The sequence below is a fragment of the Zootoca vivipara genome, chromosome 1 (assembly GCF_963506605.1).
Source record: "Zootoca vivipara chromosome 1, rZooViv1.1, whole genome shotgun sequence".
Classification (NCBI taxonomy): Eukaryota; Metazoa; Chordata; class Lepidosauria; order Squamata; family Lacertidae; genus Zootoca; species Zootoca vivipara.
This window is the reverse complement of record NC_083276.1, coordinates 81,557,104-81,578,379: the sequence shown is the minus strand read 5'-3', so window position 1 is coordinate 81,578,379 and position 21,276 is coordinate 81,557,104. Positions and strand designations below refer to the sequence as shown.

Here is a 21,276-nt window from a genome sequence, read left to right as displayed (position 1 = left end):
GCCAACATTACAAATCTGAATTAAAAGGTATTGAAGGGGAACAAATACAGATTCCCTCTTCCCTGCCCGATGCTATGTGTTTGTTTCTCAGAGAGAGCAAGGCACCAAACACAGCTATACTAATTGCTCACTGTGAAGTTTGAGGAAGTTTTCCAGAGTAGCCTTTGTTCTGGATCGGATAATCGAGAACTTCGTCCTGGGCTATGCCCACTGCCAGAATATGGCCCAGAGAAGGAATGAAGCCCTCAACTGATTTTTTTTTTGTTAGCCCTCATGTGTATGATTGGCATATAACAGTGTAATGCTAAATATATTTATTCAGAAGTCCCATTGTGCAGCCTAATTTTCAGTCTTGAGACTGTAATTATTACATTTATAATGCGGTTTTGAAAAATGGCAGATGAGGTGGACCAGCAGCAAAAGAGCCTTTGGATCTCATCAGATGTCGTTTCATTTGTAAAAACGAGAAATGGCTGAGAGTTTCAAGACAGTTTACATACTTATGACCAGCATATGATTTTCAGTGATGCTGAAGAGACTATGACAACATTTATATGACGTTTGTTTCTTCTGCTATAGCATCTTGCAAAATGTTCCAGTCCATCCTTACTCAGCAGCAGTAATCCCATTAATTTCAGCAGAATATTTCCTAACAGGGGTGCAATTGTGAATTCCTTGGGAATAATCATTACTCCAAGCATTCATATCTTGCCTTATGATTAAATTTAGTGGGATTGGTTTTTGAGTTAGCTGGCACAGAACAAGCTGCACGGATGTTTAGGATGGCAGTACTGTATTGGAGACACAATAAAAAAAGAAATCAAAACACGCATTGTATTGTATTGTGTAAATTCCAAACACAGGCCAATAAGAGACAAAGAAAAGAAGCTGATTTACCACAGAAAATAAAAAGGGGGGGGAGACGAGAGTCAATTTCTGTCAGTTGATGTCAATTAACAATACTCCCAAGTAAGACTTGATTATCTGGCCATGTGTGTTTCAAAGGAGTCCTAATATAACCAAGGTAGGATTGGAAACTGCATTCCTTTTGTTATAGGTAGTGCCCGTCTCCTCCCTTCCGGAGATGGAGCGCTTGCATGCAAAGTGCAAGGAAAGCGCCACAAGAACAAATAAGGCTGCAGTCCTAGGCGCACTTTACAAGGAAGCAAGTCCCGTCGAACTCCAGTGGGATCGCCTTCTCGAAATGCTTCCTAGCGATCAAATCCTGGTGAATTTATTGGAATTACTTCCGAGTAAGCACGCCTAGGACCGAAGTGTAAATTCGCTGCGAAAGCTCGCCGAAGGCAGGGAACGCAAATAATTAAATATTGACTTCGGTCCCGGTAATCTTCCCCCATTGCTACCGGCGGAAGTTTTGCATGTTGAATTGTAATGTGAGCGCATCCTTGCAATGTAAAGGGATGGAGAGCGTTCCTGTCTCTTTTAATGGAAACCTGGCTTTGTTTATTATTTTAAGCAATATTTCCTTGTTTTCCCTTCTTATGCGTTCCCCCTTTTTTGTCTGTACTGTACTGTATCTCCTCTCTCTCCCTCTCTCTCTCTTTTTAAAAGAAATTCTACAATGGAGTTTCCTATTGGATAGCCTCGGCTCCCTGATTGATGCCTGCCTCCCATTGGAGCCGTGCAGAAGCTGACATCACTTAGGGAAAAAGGGGCTGGGCTGGAGCGCACGGTTTGTCACCACCCAGCCTCCTTTGCCGTCGGCTGGGTGCAACTTCCATTTTAGGTGTTGGAGCTGAGCGAGGGGGGGAGGGCGAAAGAAAAAGCGAGAGAAAAGGTCCCGCAGGAAAAGGAGGAGGAGCAGGAGATCGCTGCAGCGCTCCTTGGGTTTTTTTCGTCGCCTTTTGTGTGTGTGCGCGCTGCTGCTGCTGGTTTTTTATATAAAAAAAGCTCCCTTTGAGATTTTATTCTTGGAGTCTTTAGTGCTTTTGTTAGGAAACTGCACGCTTTTTTATTATTTCCTCCTCCCGCACGCCCTCTGCCTTGCATTTGCAGCGGGACAAAAAGGCGTCTAGTCCCGTGCAGTCTCTACACGAAGTTGTCAAGCTGAATGATCAGAGGAGAAAGCTGAGGAACACTTGGGTCGGCGACTCTCACGGACGCGAGAAAAGAAAAGCCTGCCTCTTCTCTCCAGCCCCCCCTCCCCGCCACACGCCCCCTCTCTCTTTTTTAAAAAAAAAACTGCAAGAAGGGAAGAAGTAAAACTTGCTTAATTAGCATTCGAGAGAGGGGCTGGCTGCGCGATTCCCGAAGGGGAGAGTGCGGGGGGCAAAAAAGACAAAGGTAAGGCGGTGCATTACAATAAACGCACCTCTCCCCTCCCTCCCGTAAAGAAAAAACTTTTGTGTTGTGTGGAAGGTCGTGTGCATTGGAGGGCTGCTGGCTCCCCCCTTTCTCCTCCCCCTCCCTTTCTTGTGGCGACTGAAGGAGAGGAATGTGAGGGGAGTTCCTGGGGAAGGAGGTTTCCCTCCCCCGGTTTCCCAAGGTGCCGCTTTGGAAGAGAGGAGAGAGAGAGAGAGGAGTTGGGCCGCGCGCGTCGCTCTCCCTCGCGGCTCCCGTGTCAAACGCGCTCCGAAAGGCACCGGGCTGGGTGGATCCCATTTTGCTTCTCCCCAGGTGGGTTTGGGTGGAGGCCTCTTTCTCTTCTTCTCCAGAGGCAGCTTCGAAATAGACTCCCTAGTGAGCCGCTCGGAACTCGACTCTTTGGGTAGCAGGACGCAAAATTCCTCCTTCATTTTTCTCTCTTTAAAGTAGGGGCTAGCCTCCGCCTTTCAGGGAGTGGGGAGTGGGCCTTTTGCCATCGGGCATTGAGAGGTAACACTGGATTTTTATCTACTGGTCTAAGCAACCTTGCTTTTGTTTTACAGGGTTGAGATTTTTCAAAAACGCTGAAGGCTTTTTGAAGACTAGCTTTCTGGCGACTTGCGAACTTTTTTTTTTAACACTACTTATTCCCTAAAATCGTTAAAATATTTGGGGGCGTCTCTTTAAAAGCAGGAATGCTCATGAAACCAGCTGATGCTTAGCCTTAAATTTCATTAGGATGGGTCTCCCACCAGTCAGAAGTACCGGTGGCATTCAGGATCTTTGTTACCTGTACAGTACCCTGAAATCTTTGTAAGAAACTTAACTGCATTTGCTCCCACATAATCCCATCTCTGATTCTTTTATCCATCCCCTCTTGTTTTTCCTACTGTCCTCCCCATTGTTGAATTTTAGGCTGCTTTTGGGCAGAGATGTGCCTCTGTTAACTCTAGAAAAGTGCACTGATTGGGGATGTGTTAATCCCTGCCCCCCCCAATAGAACTTGTTATTATATTTTGGATTTCTTATTATTCAAGACGGGAGTTCAAAGGGGGACTCCTGGGGAAAGCATGCTCTGGATTCTGGATCTTGTGGAGGATGTGGATACCAGACAAAGATGCTAACATCCAAAAGCAATTTTAACAGACCACCATACACGTATTGTGCTGAGTGGATAGAAAAGCAAAAGGAGGAGCAATTCACAATGCAGCTGTCGGGAGTTGGTTGAGTTCCTGTACTGTCCGTTCTGTGCCATTTTGTTTCTTCTGCTGTTGCTTGTCCAGGTCCTCTGAGGTAGAGAATCCAGTGGAATTGCAGTACAGTAGTAACCTGCCTTGGCCACCAAGCCCTTAAGAAAGCTCACTCTCTGTGAGGCCCGAACACAAAGACACTTCAAAAAGGAGCAGGGAGGGGCTTTCTGTGTTTGGGTCTAACAAAACAAGACAGGGCAGCTTGTGAGTTCAGAAGTCGTCCTATAACACAATCATATATATCTAAAATGTTAGAAATCCTGGCTTTCTGCCAGTGGGAACAAATGCGTGCAGTAGAAGAAGAGATTGTCCTGTCCTCCAGTACAAAGGAATATGGGATTGGCAGAGTGCAGGCACTCTCCCTGCCTCCCTTGAGACCTACAGGGAAATGCCTTAATATCAAAGGACTGGTAGTTATGGGGCTCTTGCCACTATCTCTCTTCCCCTTTTGCTTTGTGGTGATGCCACTTGGGCTGAATATACATTTCCTGGAGAGGTGAGCAGCCACTGATCTTTTTTATAGTCCAGGATTTGGGAGGGAGAAGCTCGTGAACAGAGTAGTGAAGGTTTCTCGTGGCAAAGGAGATGGATCCTATATATAGCTTAGCCCTCATGCTTCTTGCGGTGGTTCCTTTGGGGTGGTGGGCTGTCACCTAAGTTCCATCTGAAAGGAGTAAATAGACTGAACCATTGAAAACTCATTGACTCCTTTTCTGCACCTGTATGGACGGAGTCCAAAAATGTTTCTGGCCAGCCTAGTGGATGACTCGGTGGGAACATGAAACCCTTTCAGAAAAGTGGCACGTAAACACTCTGTAAAGCTCATGGCCGCCTTTTGAGGAAGCAAAGTTCAGCACTCTGGTACCTGAGTTGCAGACTGCTTGCTTGCACTCTGGGGTGGGGCAGTGTGCTAGGCTGAGCACATGCTGAGGGGAATTTCCCTCACCTCCATTTTAAAGAGAAGCATGACTTCTCAAAGGCCAGCAGTAAGTTGATGGTAGAAAGGCAGCTGCAGCTCCCACCTTAAGAGAAGGTCATAATAAACCTTAACTTCCTGAGCTAAGGAACCTTTTAGGACTTTATTGTACAGTATAGTGGACAGTGTTGCATGTGAATAAGGTAGTTCTGTGTTACTTAGCCAAAAGGTCCCCTGGTTATAAAATCCATAAGAAGTGTCATCTGTTAGCCATATCTGTAGTCAAGAACTGCACTGCATCCTTAATCTCTGCTTGAGATACCTTGCAGGGCTGTTGTGATTATAATAAAATCGAATAACCCCATATGTGCCATCTAGAGCTCCTTTGAGAAAGGGTGGGATGTAGCATGATAAACATGGTTGTTGCCATAAAGGGCCACAATCTGGAGATTGTGGGGAAGCTGTGACCTTCCAAATATTGCTGGAGTACAATTTCCATCATCCCTGAGCATTTGCTGGTCTGGCTGGGTCTGGTGGGAGTCTTGAGTCCCATCAACATTCGAAGGGTCACTGGTTCCCCATCCCTGATTAAAGGAGCATCAGCCTTGTGCACCTTGGATTTTAGCTGCACTACTGGTTTTGCACACCTTGTGTTACTCTCATCAAGCCTATAGTAATCTGGAATGGGCTGGGGACAGGCTTCTGTGCTTAGCAAGCAAGGTTGAAAATTTGAGAGAGGACAGTGATGCAAGGCAGAACAAATGTGTCTTGACAGCTCAGTGGTAAAGTGGGGGACAGGGTTGAACAGGAACAGGCAATAGCAGCGGAACTTCCCATACCACACTTGGTTCCTCTCCTCATATTGGCTCTAGATGGGGATATTCCATTTTTATATCTGCATATAGTGCTCCTAAACTTTCATTTTTTAGAAGTGGCAGACCTGGCTGGGATGGCTTCTGCAGTTTTTCATTTGCTTAAATCTCGAAGTGGGCTTAAGTGAGGAAGTGGCAAGCTTGGAAATCTTGCAGCTGCTGAGTTTTGGGTGGCTAGTTGCATGGTAGAAAGATCTCATCCACAATGATGTTTGTTGTTTCTGAAATCCTGGCATAGGGCCTGGGTGGACTTCTACTTATTTGTATACAGTACTTGTCCTTGCACCTGAAATTTGCAAAGCTAATTATTTATACATGTGGAAAGCAAGTGTCCCTTTGATAAAATGACTTGCACACTGTCTGTAAATGGAAAAGGAGAGTGTATTGCAAGTCTGCAGGTTAAAATGGCTCCCCCCACATGAATTGAACAGTGTTATCTGTGCAGCTGCTGCTATCAGTAGTTGGAAGGCCAGATAGGTTTAATGAGTTACTGTGATATTGTTGCCAGCAGGAGCAGGAGTAGGAGTAGTAGGAGCAGGGTGGGTTGGACTGGCAAACAGGGAGAATGGAGTGAATGGTTCACGATCCTGTAACATGAACTGTGTGAACTTGCCATAGGATTTTGCAATTGAAGCAGTTGCTTCCACATAGCTCAAAACTGAGTTTGTCTTAATAGCTTGTAAGAATGTTTGGTTGGGAGATCATCCTCTGCTAGGTTCTACTTAAGATAGAAGGGAAGGTTAAGTGGTGTAGAGTGGTGGTTTTATTCGTAGGTGTTCTGCCTGATGAAAGATGGTAGTTAATGGTAGTTAAAGGAAATGAATAGTCTTCAGATTCAAAAGAATTTTGAAACCCTTTGCTTCTTATAAATACACCCATTGACTGCTGTTAGTCTTATCCGGATACCTGTATACTAAAACTGGAGATCTGGAGCTGAAATCCTATAATGTCATGGAGGTCATTAAGGGATGGTGACAATACCAGTGATGCTTGCACATTCCTCCATGATGAAGTAGGACTTGCTGGGGCATTGGCTAATCAAGGGGCTTGTGAGTTGCCATTACCTGAGTCATCAAAGTGTGAGCCACAGCTGTCTGACTTGGGGAAGTACAAACCACGGTGGCTTTACCCTCTAGTAGTGTTTCCTATTTTGTGGGCTGTATGCAGCCACAAGAACTAAGAAGAAGAAAGTGGGCAGGACATTCAGAAAGCATCGGGTAAATTACGGAAGAGAGCCTGCTTGCATCCATGCCTTGTTATCCTTGACTTCCATTTATTTGTTCCTTTGGTGTCTTATGTCCCCCTTCTCCATATGGTCAAAATTTAACTTGCATGCTCCTTGAGATACACTTCTGCTGTCCCCACATCCCCGTTAGCTCTTTGGCTATGGGAGATATGGGGATGGCCATAAAATGCATAAGAAATACCTTTTATCAGCCAAACCTGTAGTTAAGAATTGCATACCTATCTCTTTTGTAAAAGCACACTTAAGGATTTTTGAAATTTTATTTTTACCTATTTATCCTGCTCTGCAACATATTCTGACAAGCTGGCACATGTTAGTTCCGTTGCAAAATCTCTCATCTGTCGTTCTCAAGTGAGACTTTAGCTCATCCATGTAGTTGACTTGGACTTTGGACATTCTGGGTGGGGAACAGAGAACGGTGGGAGTCTTGTGGATATTGTATTCCCAGTATGGACTTGTAAGTGCCGCCTTCTGGCTTCACTTCTTATAGCTTCAGCTCTGAGACAGGTCTGGGGAGACAAGACAAGTGGAATGGTAATGCTGGGAAGAACAAACCACTACTGACAGCGAGACCATTAGTTCTCCCTCTTGATTTTCCTGAAACCTAGTTTCAGGGCAAATGTAGGGAAGGTGCATGTGATCTTATGGAAACAGACTTGCTCAAACTGACTTTGTAACACCGGGGTGAGCCTGCTGATGGTGTATATTGCCATTAGAAAGCCAACCTCCTTGCCTTTTTCTTAGCTGCAGCCTTGGCTGTTCTTGTGGCTAAGTAGAAGCAAGTCCTCGTGACACACCCTTCTGCAGTTCTTCAACTTACAGCTACTGCCAGCACCCACAATCTTCAAGCACAGCCAAACACAGAGTGTGGCTTGCCAGAGAGTTCTGCTGCTGCTGCTGCTGCTGCTGCATTCTCCACAAGTAAAAACAGAAGTCCTAACAACCTATAGAACACCGGGGGGGGGGGCTTCAGATGATGTTGGATTCCCATCAACCCCAGTCAGCACAGCCAGTGGTTGGGGATGATGAGAGTTGTGGTTGTGCAACTGGTGGGCCATTCCTGCTATGAAATACCCCTGTGCTACGTTTTCTGATGCTGTGTTTGATTGGCCAATGGCTAACCCTTTGTGACTGGTTGGATTCCAATGTTGCCATAGGCTTTTAAGGTTTGGTTCTGACCCCATGACATATGGATTAAGAGCAGATTCATGCATAAAAATATAACATGTGCAATATACACATCTGGAACTACAGAAAGGCTGAGTAGAGCGCCAGGGTTGGCAGCAGCTGGGTTTGCTGGCCTTGGGTGAAACAGCCCAAGAGCCAAGGTGGCAGAAAATGTGATTGTGTCCATCTTCTTTATAGATATTACTGTCATTTGACATGAAGAGGGCAAAAGTTGATACCATTACCTGTGTGAGGGGACAGGGGGGAGTCTGTCTTTTTTTACATGCAGGATTTTTACAGGGATCAGCAAGCTAAACTGAATAGGGTCTCTTGCTTCCCCACCCCCTTCTCCTCTCCTTCCACCCTTCCAAATTCCTGCTGGGGGGAAACTCTTGCCTAATATACCCGGAGACCAGCTGTATTGCAACATTAGTGAGTTGCAGGCCTTTTCAAATCAGCAACCCCCTACTCCTCCCATGGTTGAAACCAACCTCCTTTAATGGAAGGGCAATTCGACACAGTCCTGTCTGCATGTTAATTGGCACGCCCCTTTCCCTGCCCTCTAGAGTAGTACATACATTTTTTTCTGAACATGTTGCTGCATGCACTGCTGCCACTGCCTTGATTATGAATCAAGCAGGCTGGTTTTGTCTAGGTGAGGGAGAAGCCTGTGTTACTTGCTTCTAGTTGGCCTGAATGTCTTGTTTGAGCCACTCCTGTCCAGAAGAGTTGAAATGATTTGCTTTGATAATCCATCTGTTTTGTTTTCCACCCACCTCCTTTGATTCTCCCCCTCCTGTGTCTGCTTGTCCAGGGGTTCCCAAACTGGCCTGCAAGCTTCATTCAGCTAGCCAGCAGCATGGTTCCGTGAAGAGCACTTACCATTTGAATTCTATGGGATTGAACTTGTGATACAATAAAATACAATGTAAGAGATAAAAATACAGTTTTAAAAATTGTACAGCACCGCGAGCTTTACAATTGCTGCAACAGGCAAAATAATAATATAATATAATATAATATAATATAATATAATATAATATAATATAATATAATATAATAGATATAATAATAAAGAAGTGGTCTGCCAGGACCTTTAGCAATTTCCAGGTGATCTGTGGGGAAAAATGTGTGGGACCCACTGTGCTAGTTGTCATTGACCTGTTACTTGCTGATGCCCTTCTTGAGTGGGCCTATCAGCCATTGGCACACAGGAAATGTCACATCAGATTTCTTCCGCATTGAGTAATGTGTCTGGGTATGAGAGGGTGCCTGGCTAACTCACAACTGTTATCTGTAATAGCTGTGAAAATAACACAGCTGATTTCTCATAAGCAGCTTCTATGTATTATACATCTGAGTCATCTATAGGAGGGGAGTTTCGAAAATGTCCTCACTGTTAGGTACCTTTAGTGCATTGGTGTCCCAATCTAAGGAAGGCATTTCGCCAGATATAGTGCCCCACTACAATGTGTCTGTTGACTCGCCAGGCAGTAGGATTGAGGTTTGATGTGCTCAAATCAAAGAGTAACTTAATAGGTGTGCCTGTGGTCTAGGTGTAAGTGACAGCATTCTGGTGTTTAGCTAGTGGGGTGTGGGGAGGAGGTAAAATGAATATGTTTAAAGAGGGAACATAAGGAGGTAAATGCTCAGCTTGGTTGGCAGGAGGAACAGAGAGTACCTATGAGTGAGTCTGGAGTTGTTAAGGGAGGCAGCTGCTCCACCGCTGAAAAGCATAGATTAAGAATCCTTTGGGGAATAGGTCTGGGTGTCAGTGCTGTGCTCCCTTAGAATTATTGTCCTGCACCCTTGATCCTTTCAGGCAAGGCAAAATTTAGTGTTCACTAAGCAAACTTGCCTTCTCTTTCCTGCAAGTTTCTAAACACAATGTCATTTCCTGTCTGACCAGGAAATCCTTGTTTGCTTCCTTCCTTTCTGCCTGAACAACAAAAGGGCTTGCTTTGAAAGCTTTTTGCATGACGTTGATGTTTCCTCCCACTTCCCCACCAGCTAAATGAGTGGCTCTATGTCTCTTTAGTTTTAAGCCACCTAATTTCAACTGTAGCTAGTTTTTTTTATTTTGCTGGGCTTTGTGTATCTCGGTTGGGCCAAGACTAGTGTGCGAAATTTGCAATGGGATGCAGATGTAGTGAGTGGAAAACACCCTGAGTGGAAAACACAGGGTGTTTTGTGTGTGTATGAGGGATTCAAGGGATGCATGATCCTGTCTCCTGCTTAAAATGCTTCAGTGGATCTGTCTCCAAAACACCACCAGTGCTGTAATGAACACCTATTTCTGTATTGAACTGAGGACTGAGTGACTTAATCTGTTAGGCAGGGGGATTCCTGTGAAATGTGTGTCTTGCATCGGTGACATGTCCTCTAGCTTCATCCTTCAGATTTAATAAATAGCCGGATTTTTCTGACCTGGAAAAGTGAAGTTGTCCCCCCCCCTGCCCCCACCCCACAGGAGGCTTACCATCAAAGCCTGAGAACAGAATTAAAGCAAATGCTTGAAGCTTCTAAAGAGTGGCCATGCTATATAGTGAGATTACATTTTTAGTCCCTAAAATTGTTCAGTACCTGCTAGGTGGAAGGTAATGCATCTCTTTGTCCTGTGCCCCCCACAGAGTAAAGAAAGGATTTCTGTCCTGAGAAATGGATGCTTCTATTAGTAGTTGTGTGTAGGTGTTACTGCAAAGGCCAGCCTCTTTTTTTTTCCTTTGAGAGAGGGAGCTCCGTGTCTGCAAGACTTTTGTCAACAACAGCAACAACAACAATAGGAGTGGGATGATGGCAGTAACAGGGGCAGTGCTGCAGATCATATCTACTCTAGCTAACAGTTTTGAGTGCCTGAATATGAAATTGCCCAGAGCCCACACCCACAGCAGTTCGGCGTCATGCAACATTTGATCCTGCTCTTGTGCAGCCGTGTGGCATGTACCAAAAAAATAGACCTGCAGCACTTGTTATTCCAGATCTGTGCCCACACTATTCCTGTTTGCTAGCCAAACTTACCAAGTTGTTTGCACGTTGTTGTACATTGCTTTGATCTTGCATACAGGTGGGAGAAAGAGGAAATGGCCTGGACCACATGGGCTACGACACGGGGGCTTTTTTGAGTTTTGCTCTGTGGGTTAGTTGGGGCCTGAGTTAGACTGAATGCTGTGTGTCTTTGATCACCCCTAGGACATAATGCAGCACCTTCTTGATAGGGGTATGCCCTGCCCCCATGCCATGTAAGTGGGGAGGGGCCATAGCTCAGTGGTAGAGCCCATGCTTTGCATGCAGAAAACCCCAAGTTCAACCCCGGACCCCCCCTCCCCGTTTAGTTAAAAGATCAGGTAGCAGGTGATGGAAGGCATTTCTGCCCGAGATACTGAAGAGCTGCTGTCAGCAATAGTATACCAGAATTAGGCTTGATGGGCAAACAGTCAGACCTGGTAAAGAGCAGCTTCTTATGTTGCTCTCCCACAGTGATCCAGTCTATGAGAATAGGGACGTTACAAGGTGGGGCTTGTGAAATAAAAAAAGGAGAAGATGACTCAAGCATCACTGTTAGGGCTGTGTATTCTGCCTAGGCATGGAGCTTGTTTTAACAATCCAAGTCCTGTGCGGAAAAGGTGAATACAATGGCTAGTCTATGAGGGACCCGGAAAACCTTCCGCCAGTCACTGGAAATCCTAGTCAACAACAGTCTTGTTTTGCAAGCTTTCATTTCACAAAGCTCCCCCCCCCCCATGCTTTCCTATTTACCTCCACAACTATTAAGGGTCAGAAGCTTGCTTCTGTGTTTTTTCTTTAAGTGAAACTGAAATTTTAAAGAAGATGGATTCTGTATCTCATTGTGGCATACACACGTTAACTATGTGTATTTTTAGGGGGCACCGGGTTCTGAGACAAGGAAACTCACATTCTGCCATCAGAATTGGGTTAGTGGTGATCTAATTTTTCTACTTTTTTCCTTTATAGTCTCAATCCTACAAGATGGAGACTTTCAAACCACTGATATTTGGGGAGAAACAGGTGACAGAGCACAGAGCATGGAAAGGATGCAAGGGTTTTGTGTGTAGATTGGTTAAAAGCTTTTTTTAACAGCACAGTAAAGGACTATGGTAACTCAGAACTACTGTATTGGAAGCCCGCATAGCCCCCCCCCCAACATTTCCAGACAGGATAGTTGCAGTTCTCAAAGTTTCTGTGTAACTATTACGACTGAAGAAATTATTAGCTCTGAGGAATTCCAGAATGGAAAAGATGCAGGCTCCTGCAGAAAGGGTATTCTCAAAAGTTAAGCTGTCCCTTAATGTAGCTTACATCTTCAGATCAGTTACCAGCTTGATTTATTTTTGCAGTCCACATTCATTGTCTCCTTTCCTTCCTGAGATGTAGCATAGCCAGCTGATGACACAGTTCCTAGTGCAACCATTTGCAGGGCACTGAAGGAGGCATTTTCTTCATGCAGTGCCTTGGTTGAGACCAACCCTCCACAAGTGCCCTGCTGGGTCAGACCAAAGGCCCATCCAGTCTAACATCCTGTTCTCACAATCAGATGGAGGCCTGTGGGGAAACCTGCAATTAGGGCCTGAGCATAACAGCATTCTTCCCCACTTGTGATTCCCAGCAAATGGTATTCAGAGGCATCCTGCCCTTGACACTGGAGGCAATCATAGCTGCAGTTGCTAGTAGTCGCTGGTCCTCCACAAAAAAAAAAATCACCTTGGCTGTTGCTGGAAATTGTGGGGCTGCATTCCTGGGCTATGAAAATTGACCTATGCCAGGCATCCCCAAACTTTGGCCCTCCAGATGTTTTGGACTACAATTCCCATCATCCCTGACCAGTGGTCCTGTTAGCTAGGGATCATGGGAGTTGTAGGCCAAAACATCTGGAGGGCCGCAGTTTGGGGATGCCTGACCTATGCCATGTATCTTGAATTTCTCTGAGGCAGCCGCAAACATTTGGGCACCTGAGACCAAACACCTTTCTTCACTTGGTTGTCGCTCTGTTCAAGCAGCAGCTAGCTGGTCCTTTAAGGGCTGAATGGAGCTTGTGCTTGTGCCCCATGGGTAAAAGCATGCTTGCGCTGCAGAGTTTGAGGCATGGCAGCCAGCCTGCATAAGTATATGTTTGTTTTAAGCTCCCTTGTGTACATAGGCATTTGGCCTAAGAATGGTCTGCTGTTGTGCTAGGTGCAGGGAGGATAGCAGTTTTGGGGTTTCAGACACTGCTTTTGTAGCTGTTTGATCCTGGAACTGGGACACCAGGGCAGGCAGCCTTTTGCTGGGGGTGCCAGGAGCACAGTCAGCAGCTGCTCCCATCTCAAACATGCAGAGCTTCCTGCAAAGTTGGTACTAGCTGCTTTGGCAGAAACTCTCCATGTAGTGTTGTGGTGCTCTGTGCCTTAGCCAAACTAGCCTCTGACTGAGGTGAAATGAGGAGGAAGAAAAGAAGCTTTTATCTCCAAAGTTAATGCAGAAAGCCTAGGTAGGTGTGCTAGCTTCCTTTCCCTCCTCAGCATGAAAAGAGCATGCAAAATTTAGTCAGCTGGGCGTTGGCCACCGGACCGCTCCCTAGGGGCTGCTTCCTGCAGACAGTATCCAGGGCAGGCTATGATTCCTCCTGGCGAATGTTGCCGTCTGCAGAGGACTTTGCTCCTGTGCAGCTGATAGGCAGGGCCTTATCTCGAAGAACGCCAAGATTCTATTTGCTGTAAGGCTGTAATTGAAAACTAGCTGGCTTTTCTCCCTGAATGTTTTTTGAAGCAGAGTAGTGCTGGAATGGAACACCTGCAAATGAGTTTTTGAGGTACCTTTATCACAATGGAACTGTTTTGATCCCACCGAGGATCACGCATGCGAGCCTCGAAATGATTGCACAGGGGATCTTGACTGGTTTGTCGATGTGGAATGTTAACACCACGTTGCTTTGTGCTTTCATAGGTAATGCTGAGCAAGGAGTTGCCGTATGTCTGGTTGCGGCGTTCTTGTAGCAAAATGGCCAACTTGGTAATTACCGGTTCTTCTCCCTCTCTCCTTCCACATTCTGCCCTACACCCTTGAAGCTTCAGCCCCTTCCAGCCAAGCTTCGCAGCCACCTCTTCAGTCAAATCCTGCCTTGGCTTTGGCGGGGTGGGTGGGGGTTGGGGTGGGGAAGGAGTTGTTTTTCCTCTAACATGATAAGGAGCACTGCTGGGTAAAGTGGGAGCTCTTGCTCCTGATTGGTGGCCAGGCTGCCCTGGAATGCTCTGGCCCGTTTCCCAGAATCCAGTACTCTGTGTTTGTTTGTTTCTGAGCCCGAGGTCTGGTGCTACTGTGACAGGAAATGGGGAAGCTGGAGGGGAGGTGGTGGTTTGGGGGGGGGTTGGTAAAGAAGGGAGATGTCTGTGTATGTGCCTGTGAAATCCCTTTGTCCCCGGAGCTCAGCTGCAAATTCCCACAGAGGGGGGAAAGCGGCCTTTTGTGTTGCGAAAGATTTTTCAACTCCCAACTTGCAAAGCTCCTGTGCTTGGAGGGTGGGAGCCTTGAATTCTTCCTGACTGACTGCCTCATCCATAGGTCTGTCCCCTCCCTCTTAGGGGGAGGAAAATAGAACTTGTATGAGATGAGATATCTTGGCTGGCATGTTTCTTTTGTGGCTGTGTATACATAAATTAAATTATGGGAGCTCCCAGTGCACGTTGGACACAGCAGTGCATACAACACTTGGTTCTTGTGGTAGATGCATGCATCTGTCACAAATACATATCCTACCAGTGCTGCTGATAAATACTAGTAGTAATCTGACTTAAGGCAGCGGTGAAGCACTCCTAGCTCAGATATATGCAGTCATTCCTGTACCAACTTCAGGTATAGAAATGCCCTCCCCAATCAGCCATAGTTAGTGGTGCTTGTTTAGGTTTTTCAAGTTAACAAGTACCCAAAGGCCCAATGAATAGTTCTCCTTGCGCAAGTATCTGCTATAGTTTTAGCAGCTGTGGGGCTGTATACTTTGTGAACCGGAATTAATCCGCTGATCCTAGGTGCCTTTGAGGGAGTACGTTCCCTCCTCTTCCAGATGAACCATAACCATAACTTTCCTGATTATTATTATTATTTATACCCTAGCCCGTGTATAATCCAAAATATCGGAAAAAGGCGAGGGCATTATTCTGTCCATTCATTTTGCAAGAAACATGCCTGGTCCTGCCTTTGAAGTGGTGTTTTGCTAATGAATGATGTCATAGCAGTGACTGCCTTTACGAGAGCAAGGCAGAAAGAAGTCTAGAATGATTCACCCATTATCTGGAGAAGGAACTTCCTGGTTCATTTCTAAGCTTTTTTCATCTTCCTTTATGGAAAAGTGATTGGCCGATAGAAAATAATTTGGAAATGCAGGCTAGTATAACTTTGATAGGTTAGAAATGTGTCTGTATGAAAAGTAGCAGCAAAGGCAGGAGCTGATCTTGGCCATATTTCATAAACCTAAAATGATTAATGTTGGAAAACATTTTTTAAAAAATATTCTCCAAGTACAGGTAAAGTTTAGCATTATTGTACCCACACTGTGGGGGGTATGGTAAAGATAAAGGGGACCCCTGACCATTAGATCCAGTCGTGACCGACTCGGAGGTTGCGGCGCTCATCTCGCGTTATTGGCCGAGGGAACCGGTGTACAGCTTCCAGGTTATGTGGCCAGCATGACAAAGCCGCTTCTGGCGAACCAGAGCAGCACATGGAAACGCCGTTTACCTTCCCGCTGTAACGGTACCTATTTATCTACTTGCACTTTGACGTGCTTTCGAACTGCTAGGTTGGCAGGAGCTGGGACCGAGCAACGGGAGCTCACCCCGTCGCAGGAATTCGAACCGCCAACCTTCTGATCGGCAAGCCCTAGGCTCTGTGGTTTAACCCACAGCGCCACCTGTGTCCCCCAATATGCTGCTAAAAGAATATGCTGCTAAAATAATGTGGGTTATACTCGCCCTGCAAAGTAGCCCAGAGGTATAGCCATTCTAGGGGGGTTGGGGAGCAAACCTGCAGTGCAGACTCCCAGTGGTTAGTCTTCTGGCATGTTGCCTCCCCTTCCGCCCCAAAGGAGATGCAGAGTGCATGTGCGCTCCCTCTCTCTCTCTCTCTCTCTCCCTCTCTCAAAGCCTACCTGCAAAGCCTACCTGCTGAGAAAGAGGCATACACCTGGCATATGAGCTTGCTGCCTAGACCTCCCTGCATAACACTAGAACTTGTGGACATCCAATGAAGCTGAATGTTGGAAGATTCAGGACAGAAAAAAAGAAAACACTTCCTCATGCAGCACATGGTTAAACTATGGAACCTGCTCCCACAGGAGGTGGTGGTGGCCATTGGCGTGGATGGCTTTAAAAGAGGATGGATGAGACAAATCCCTGGAGGATAAGACTAGCAGTGACTACCAGCCACAGTGGCTACCCTATGTTCTGCCCCCACTGTCAGAAGGACTATGCCTCTGAATACCAGTGGCAGGGGATCACAGGTAGCCAGAGTGGTAGTGTGGTCCAGCTTGCATGCAGGCATCTGGCTGGCCACTGTGAGAGCAAGATGCTGGACTAGACGGGACATAGGGCTGGTCCAGCATGCTCCCATTGTGTGATTCTGTTCTTATGCTGCTTTGTCACCAGATCTAACAGAAATGAGTGGTCTCTGGTGCTATGTTTGTGCGCACTTTACCCTCCACCCCTGGGATCAGTCCTTGTGGATCCACCCATACCACTAATTAGATGGGTAGGTGTTGCTTGACTGGCTCCCAAATGAGTGATGTTAGTGGCCTCAAGAGTTATTGTGCTGTCTTAATGGTGACCTGTCTGTAGTATCCATGCCTCCTCATTGCAGCCTCTTAGCCGGTTATCCTGCTAGCCCATGCCTAGTCATTCCACACTGGTGCATGTTGACAGTGGTCCTCTGTAACTTACCTGTTGAGCACAGATGGAATGTGGGTGGTACCACTATTCTTGGCTATCCGAGACTGTGGATACAAGCTGTTCAGAATTGGGGAGCAGACACCTCACTTTCCCTACATCTTTCTGGTTCATAGATTCATGGTGTTTACCAGTGAGGCAACCCTCAAACAAGCACGCACAAAACCCTCCTTTGACTGCCCAGAAGGACAGCTGCCCTGCAGTCAGATTGCTGGCATACCACTGGAACAATCCCTTCCTTCTGTTCTGCTGCAGACTCAACTCGGCACCATTTCCTTTCCTGTTGTGTGTATGCTCCATACTCCCTCCCCTCCACCTCAGAACTGCTGCTCCCTTCCTGTCAGATGTGGGGTGTAACCTTGGTCTGAGCAGGCCGGGGCTCATGTTTCTTGGTGTGTACTTCGCTGTTGCTTCATGGAGTTGGACTCTTCTGCTCCTCCAGCCCATCCCAAAAAACCGTGTTGTAGCTGGTTTTGTACATTTTCCCCAAGTTAACTTGAACTTCCAGAAAAGGGAGAGGGACCAGCTCCAGTTACAGACAGGGATCTGCATTGAAACCACAATGGGGTTGTAGGTTCGAGCCCTACGTTGGGCAAAATATACCTACACTGCAGGGGGTTGGTTCGACTAGATGACTCCTGTGGTCCCAACTCTATGATTCTATAGGTCTTTGATCTCTCATTTGATCTCTATTTATGCCCCCCACTCAGATAAATCCTAAAGCTAGCTCCCCTTTGTTAACTGCTGCTTTCGCATGCATAAAATGTATTTATCCTCATTACGGAATTGTGTTTTGAACTGTGCTTGAGGCATGTCGGAGCCTTGAGTAGATGGATTTACTCCCTTCCCTCCCCCTTGATCTCATGTCTTCCGCTCATTCTCTTGAGGGGCCTCCAAAGTCAGCCCTTCCTTTCCACACCCTTATCACTGCTTTCCTATCTGCATCTCCTGGAGCTGCTCCGCTTTCCCCTTATATGGCCAGGTGAGGCAATGGTGAGTATAAGCCTGGGACACTAGAATCCTGATTAGTTAGGCATGTAATCTACAGCCCTGGAGGGGTTGCAGGGGGCGGCTGTGTGTAGGGATAGGGAGCCAGGTGAGTCTCTTGAAGTGAGATCAAATCAACTAGTTAAACCAGTCTTGTGTGTGTGACACATGTTGGGGGTGAAGCTCTGCCTTTCTGCCCTGGGCCAGTTCTAATTGGTGAGGGACGCGCCCTAAGTGCAGCCAGCCCAAGCTTTGTTGCAGAAGTCTAGCTGGTGGAGGGGAGGGGAGGGGGACTTTGGAAAGGGACTATGCCTGCCTGTAAGGGTGTATGGTGTCCTTTGCATTCTTCATGAACAAGGAACTTGCTTGCGCAGGGAGTGGCAAGCTGTTCAAAGTCCATGCTGAGTAATGAACAAAGCTATCAAATGGGGCTTTTGCTCTACGCTTGGCAAAGGCAGATGCCTTGCCAGTAAAAGCAAAACATTCTCGGTGTAGGAGCACGGAGAGCAAATCCCAGAATGAGAAACAGGTGAACGAAACACAGACCCGGAGCTTTTGCCCTCTGTTTTGAAATCCTCCAGTTTGAAAAAATAAATAAATGTCAAGGCGGCCACTAAAACCCCAGTCTTGTTATAGTTTTCCCCTGGCCCCTCTTTTTGAATGCTGTATTACAAGCAAAGGGTGTGAGTGTTGCGCTTCCTTCCTGGCCACTGGACTACTTGCCAAGTGGAACAGATGCTGCTGTTAACTTAAATGCTATCAGGATCCAAAGGTACGTTGCTGTAAAACTCTCACCCACCAAGGAAAAAATGTGTCTGGGGCATATAAATTCAAGTGCATGGTAGCTATACACAACCAGCACCTTTTCCTTCTGCTAATTTAGGGAAGAGGGCATCCTGACCCCTTGACCATTGGATGTCCTTCTCAACCCACACCTGCACAAGTTGGAGTTTACCAAGCTTCCTGATTCCCATCCCACATTAATGCCCAGCCTTGTCTCTCTTAAGGGTTGTAACGATGGCTGCTGATTAAATTCATGGTTAAAAGATACACCCAGCCCCACCTGTATCCAAGGTATAGGCACCTGGTAGCAAGTCCATGGCGTGTCTGCTCCTGATCTCGTGCAGAACCTCTGTTGTCCTGCTAAAGCAATTTTCTAGCCCTGTGACTTTGGACAGAGTCGTGTTTCTAACTCTGGCAGAAATGTGAGAGGGGGCTGAGGACGTCCAGCATCTGGCAGCATCTATTCCTGTGACTGTAATTCATTTTAACTGTTTTAACTTTAGTTACAGGTAGGTAGCCGTGTTGGTCTGGGTCGAAGTAAAATAAAAAAATTCCTTCAGTAGCACCTTAAAGACCAACTAAGTTTTTATTTTGGTATGAGCTTTCGTGTGCATGCACACTTCTTCAGATACAGTGAAATAGGAGTCCCCAGGCACTTATGTAGAGAGGGGGTGGGGATCCCCATCCCCTCCCCACCCCTTCTCTACATAAGTGCCTGGGGACTCCTATTTCACTGTATCTGAAGAAGTGTGCATGCACACGAAAGCTCATACCAAAATAAAAACTTAGTTGGTCTTTAAGGTGCTACTGAAGGAATTTTTTTGTTTTAACTTTAGATTGTGGTAATCCCTCCCTGGGACCTGGCGTGGTGATGGTGGTAGTAGTAGTAGTAGTAGTAGTAGTGATATTAAAAATACTGATAGGCAGAGCTAATGTACTGGCCGACACCTCTGCCCTGTGTCTCTGGCAGTATGCAATGCCAAGGTGCTGTGAGGTGAAAGGTCATGGATGCATGGAGAATTGACCATGTGGGTTAGAGGGAGCTCAGGAGTGCAGGAAGGAGCTAAGTTGACCTTCAAGCTAGGAAAAGCTTTGACAAAGAAGTGGGTCTTGAGAGGGTCCTTGTGGCGAAGCAAAGGAATTCGGTGAATGGAAGTTGTATTCCAAAAACATATGGAAGGCCCCAGGCTGGCAAACGTTAATGTAGAGAGCTGTTAGCCCACAAAAGCTGAATATTGCAAAATAGAGTTACTTAATGCCTGTAAAACAGTTATTTAATGCCCATATCTAGGGGGTGTTCTGCAATTGTTTTGAAGACAGCGGACTCCTGTTGCCCTGGACAAGTGTCAAGTTTTAAGTATCAAGTTATAGGAGGGGCTGGAGAAGGTGTGCAGGGGTTGCTGACAATTGTCAAACATGTGACCATCTGGGAAGATTACAGTTGTACCTCGCGTTACGTAACCTACAGGTTATGGAATCTTTGGGTTACGGCCGTGGCAAACCCGGAAGTGGGTTTGCCGCTTGTACGTGCGCAGAAACACTCTGTGGCGTCACTTGCACATGCAGAAGCGGTCCTCCGGTTACAGAATTTTCGGGATATGGCCAGGCCTCCGGAACGGATCCCGTTTGTAACCAGATTCCAATCCAGGACAGATACTAACTGGGATAAGACTTTGGTATGCTTGTTGAAAGATAATAATCTGAGGAATGTGTTCTGAAGTAGAAGGCTGCAAGAAATTCTATATTTTAGCAACCTTTTAGCAGTTGAAAGCGGAACCAGCTTATCATATATATGCAACTGGCTTAATTATTTTGTGCCAGTGCTATTTCTTTTGGATACAAACATTTTGGGACTAACTTGTGGTGCATCTTTAAAATTTCTGTTGCATATGCCAACCTCCCACTGCTTCCTCTCTTTTTCCCTCCTCCAGTTAAGATACATCCTTTCATTAAGAGGGCAGTGTTAGGCCTAAGCTTTTGAAATGATTAGGGTTACGCCTTTGGAGCTTTATTTGAACTGAATCTATGGCCCTCCAGATGTTGTTGTGCCTGCTTCAGCCCCGGCCAGTAGTCAGGGATGATGAGAGTTATCCTGCTTGGATAAACAGACCTGAAATGGCAAATATAATTAGGGACGTAGGAAGCTGTTTTGTACTGAGTCAGGCCAATAGTTCATCTAGCTCAGTATTGTCTACACTGACTGGCAGCAACTGCCTGGGATTTCAGGCAGGGATATCTGCTAGCCCTAACTTGAACCTGGGACATCCTGCAAGTAAAGCAGATGCTCTGCCACTGAGCTATGGCCCTGCCTCAGCTGACTTGCAGCGTTAACATTTATATGTGCCCATGTGGCTGGGTGGCCCCAGCCACTCTGGGCGGCTTCCAACAAATTATAAAGCCACAGTAAAATAACGAAACATTAAACACTTTCCTATCCTTGGCTACCTTCAGATGTCTTCTAAAAGTCATCTGATGGGAGGGTGTTCCGCTGGTTGGGTGGAACTACTGAAAAGGCCCTCAGAGCTGGAGCTCAGTGTCCAGGCTGAATAATTGGGGTGGAGACACCTCTCTAAGGCCTTGTATACCTGAAGGAGTAAGAAAATGCTGATTGGTATTTCGCTTTCAGGGTTGTGAGGCACTTGGGAACTCTACTACTGTGTGCTCATAGCTGTATCAGCACCCATGAATGTTAAGGTGAAGGTAAAGGACCCCTGGATGGTTAAGTCCAGTCAAAGGTGACACTGGGGCTGCGGCGCTCATCGCGTTTTCAGGCCGAGGGAGCTGGCGTTTGTCCACAGAC

At 46.3% G+C, this 21,276-nt stretch overlaps 1 protein-coding gene across 10 annotated transcripts in view; it reads left to right on the top strand.

The window, feature by feature from the left end:
- Nucleotides 1-1,716: 1,716 nt before the first annotated feature.
- Nucleotides 1,717-21,276, top strand: part of CTNND1 (catenin delta 1) — a 56,571-nt gene continuing 37,011 nt past the window's right edge. For 3 of the 10 annotated variants that reach the window (XM_060277288.1, XM_060277293.1, XM_035124511.2), the window contains exon 1: nt 1,717-2,304. The gene's annotated coding sequence lies outside the window, so the exon portion shown is untranslated. The other 7 variants (XM_060277295.1, XM_035124530.2, XM_035124520.2 and 4 more) reach the window with 4 other exon arrangements.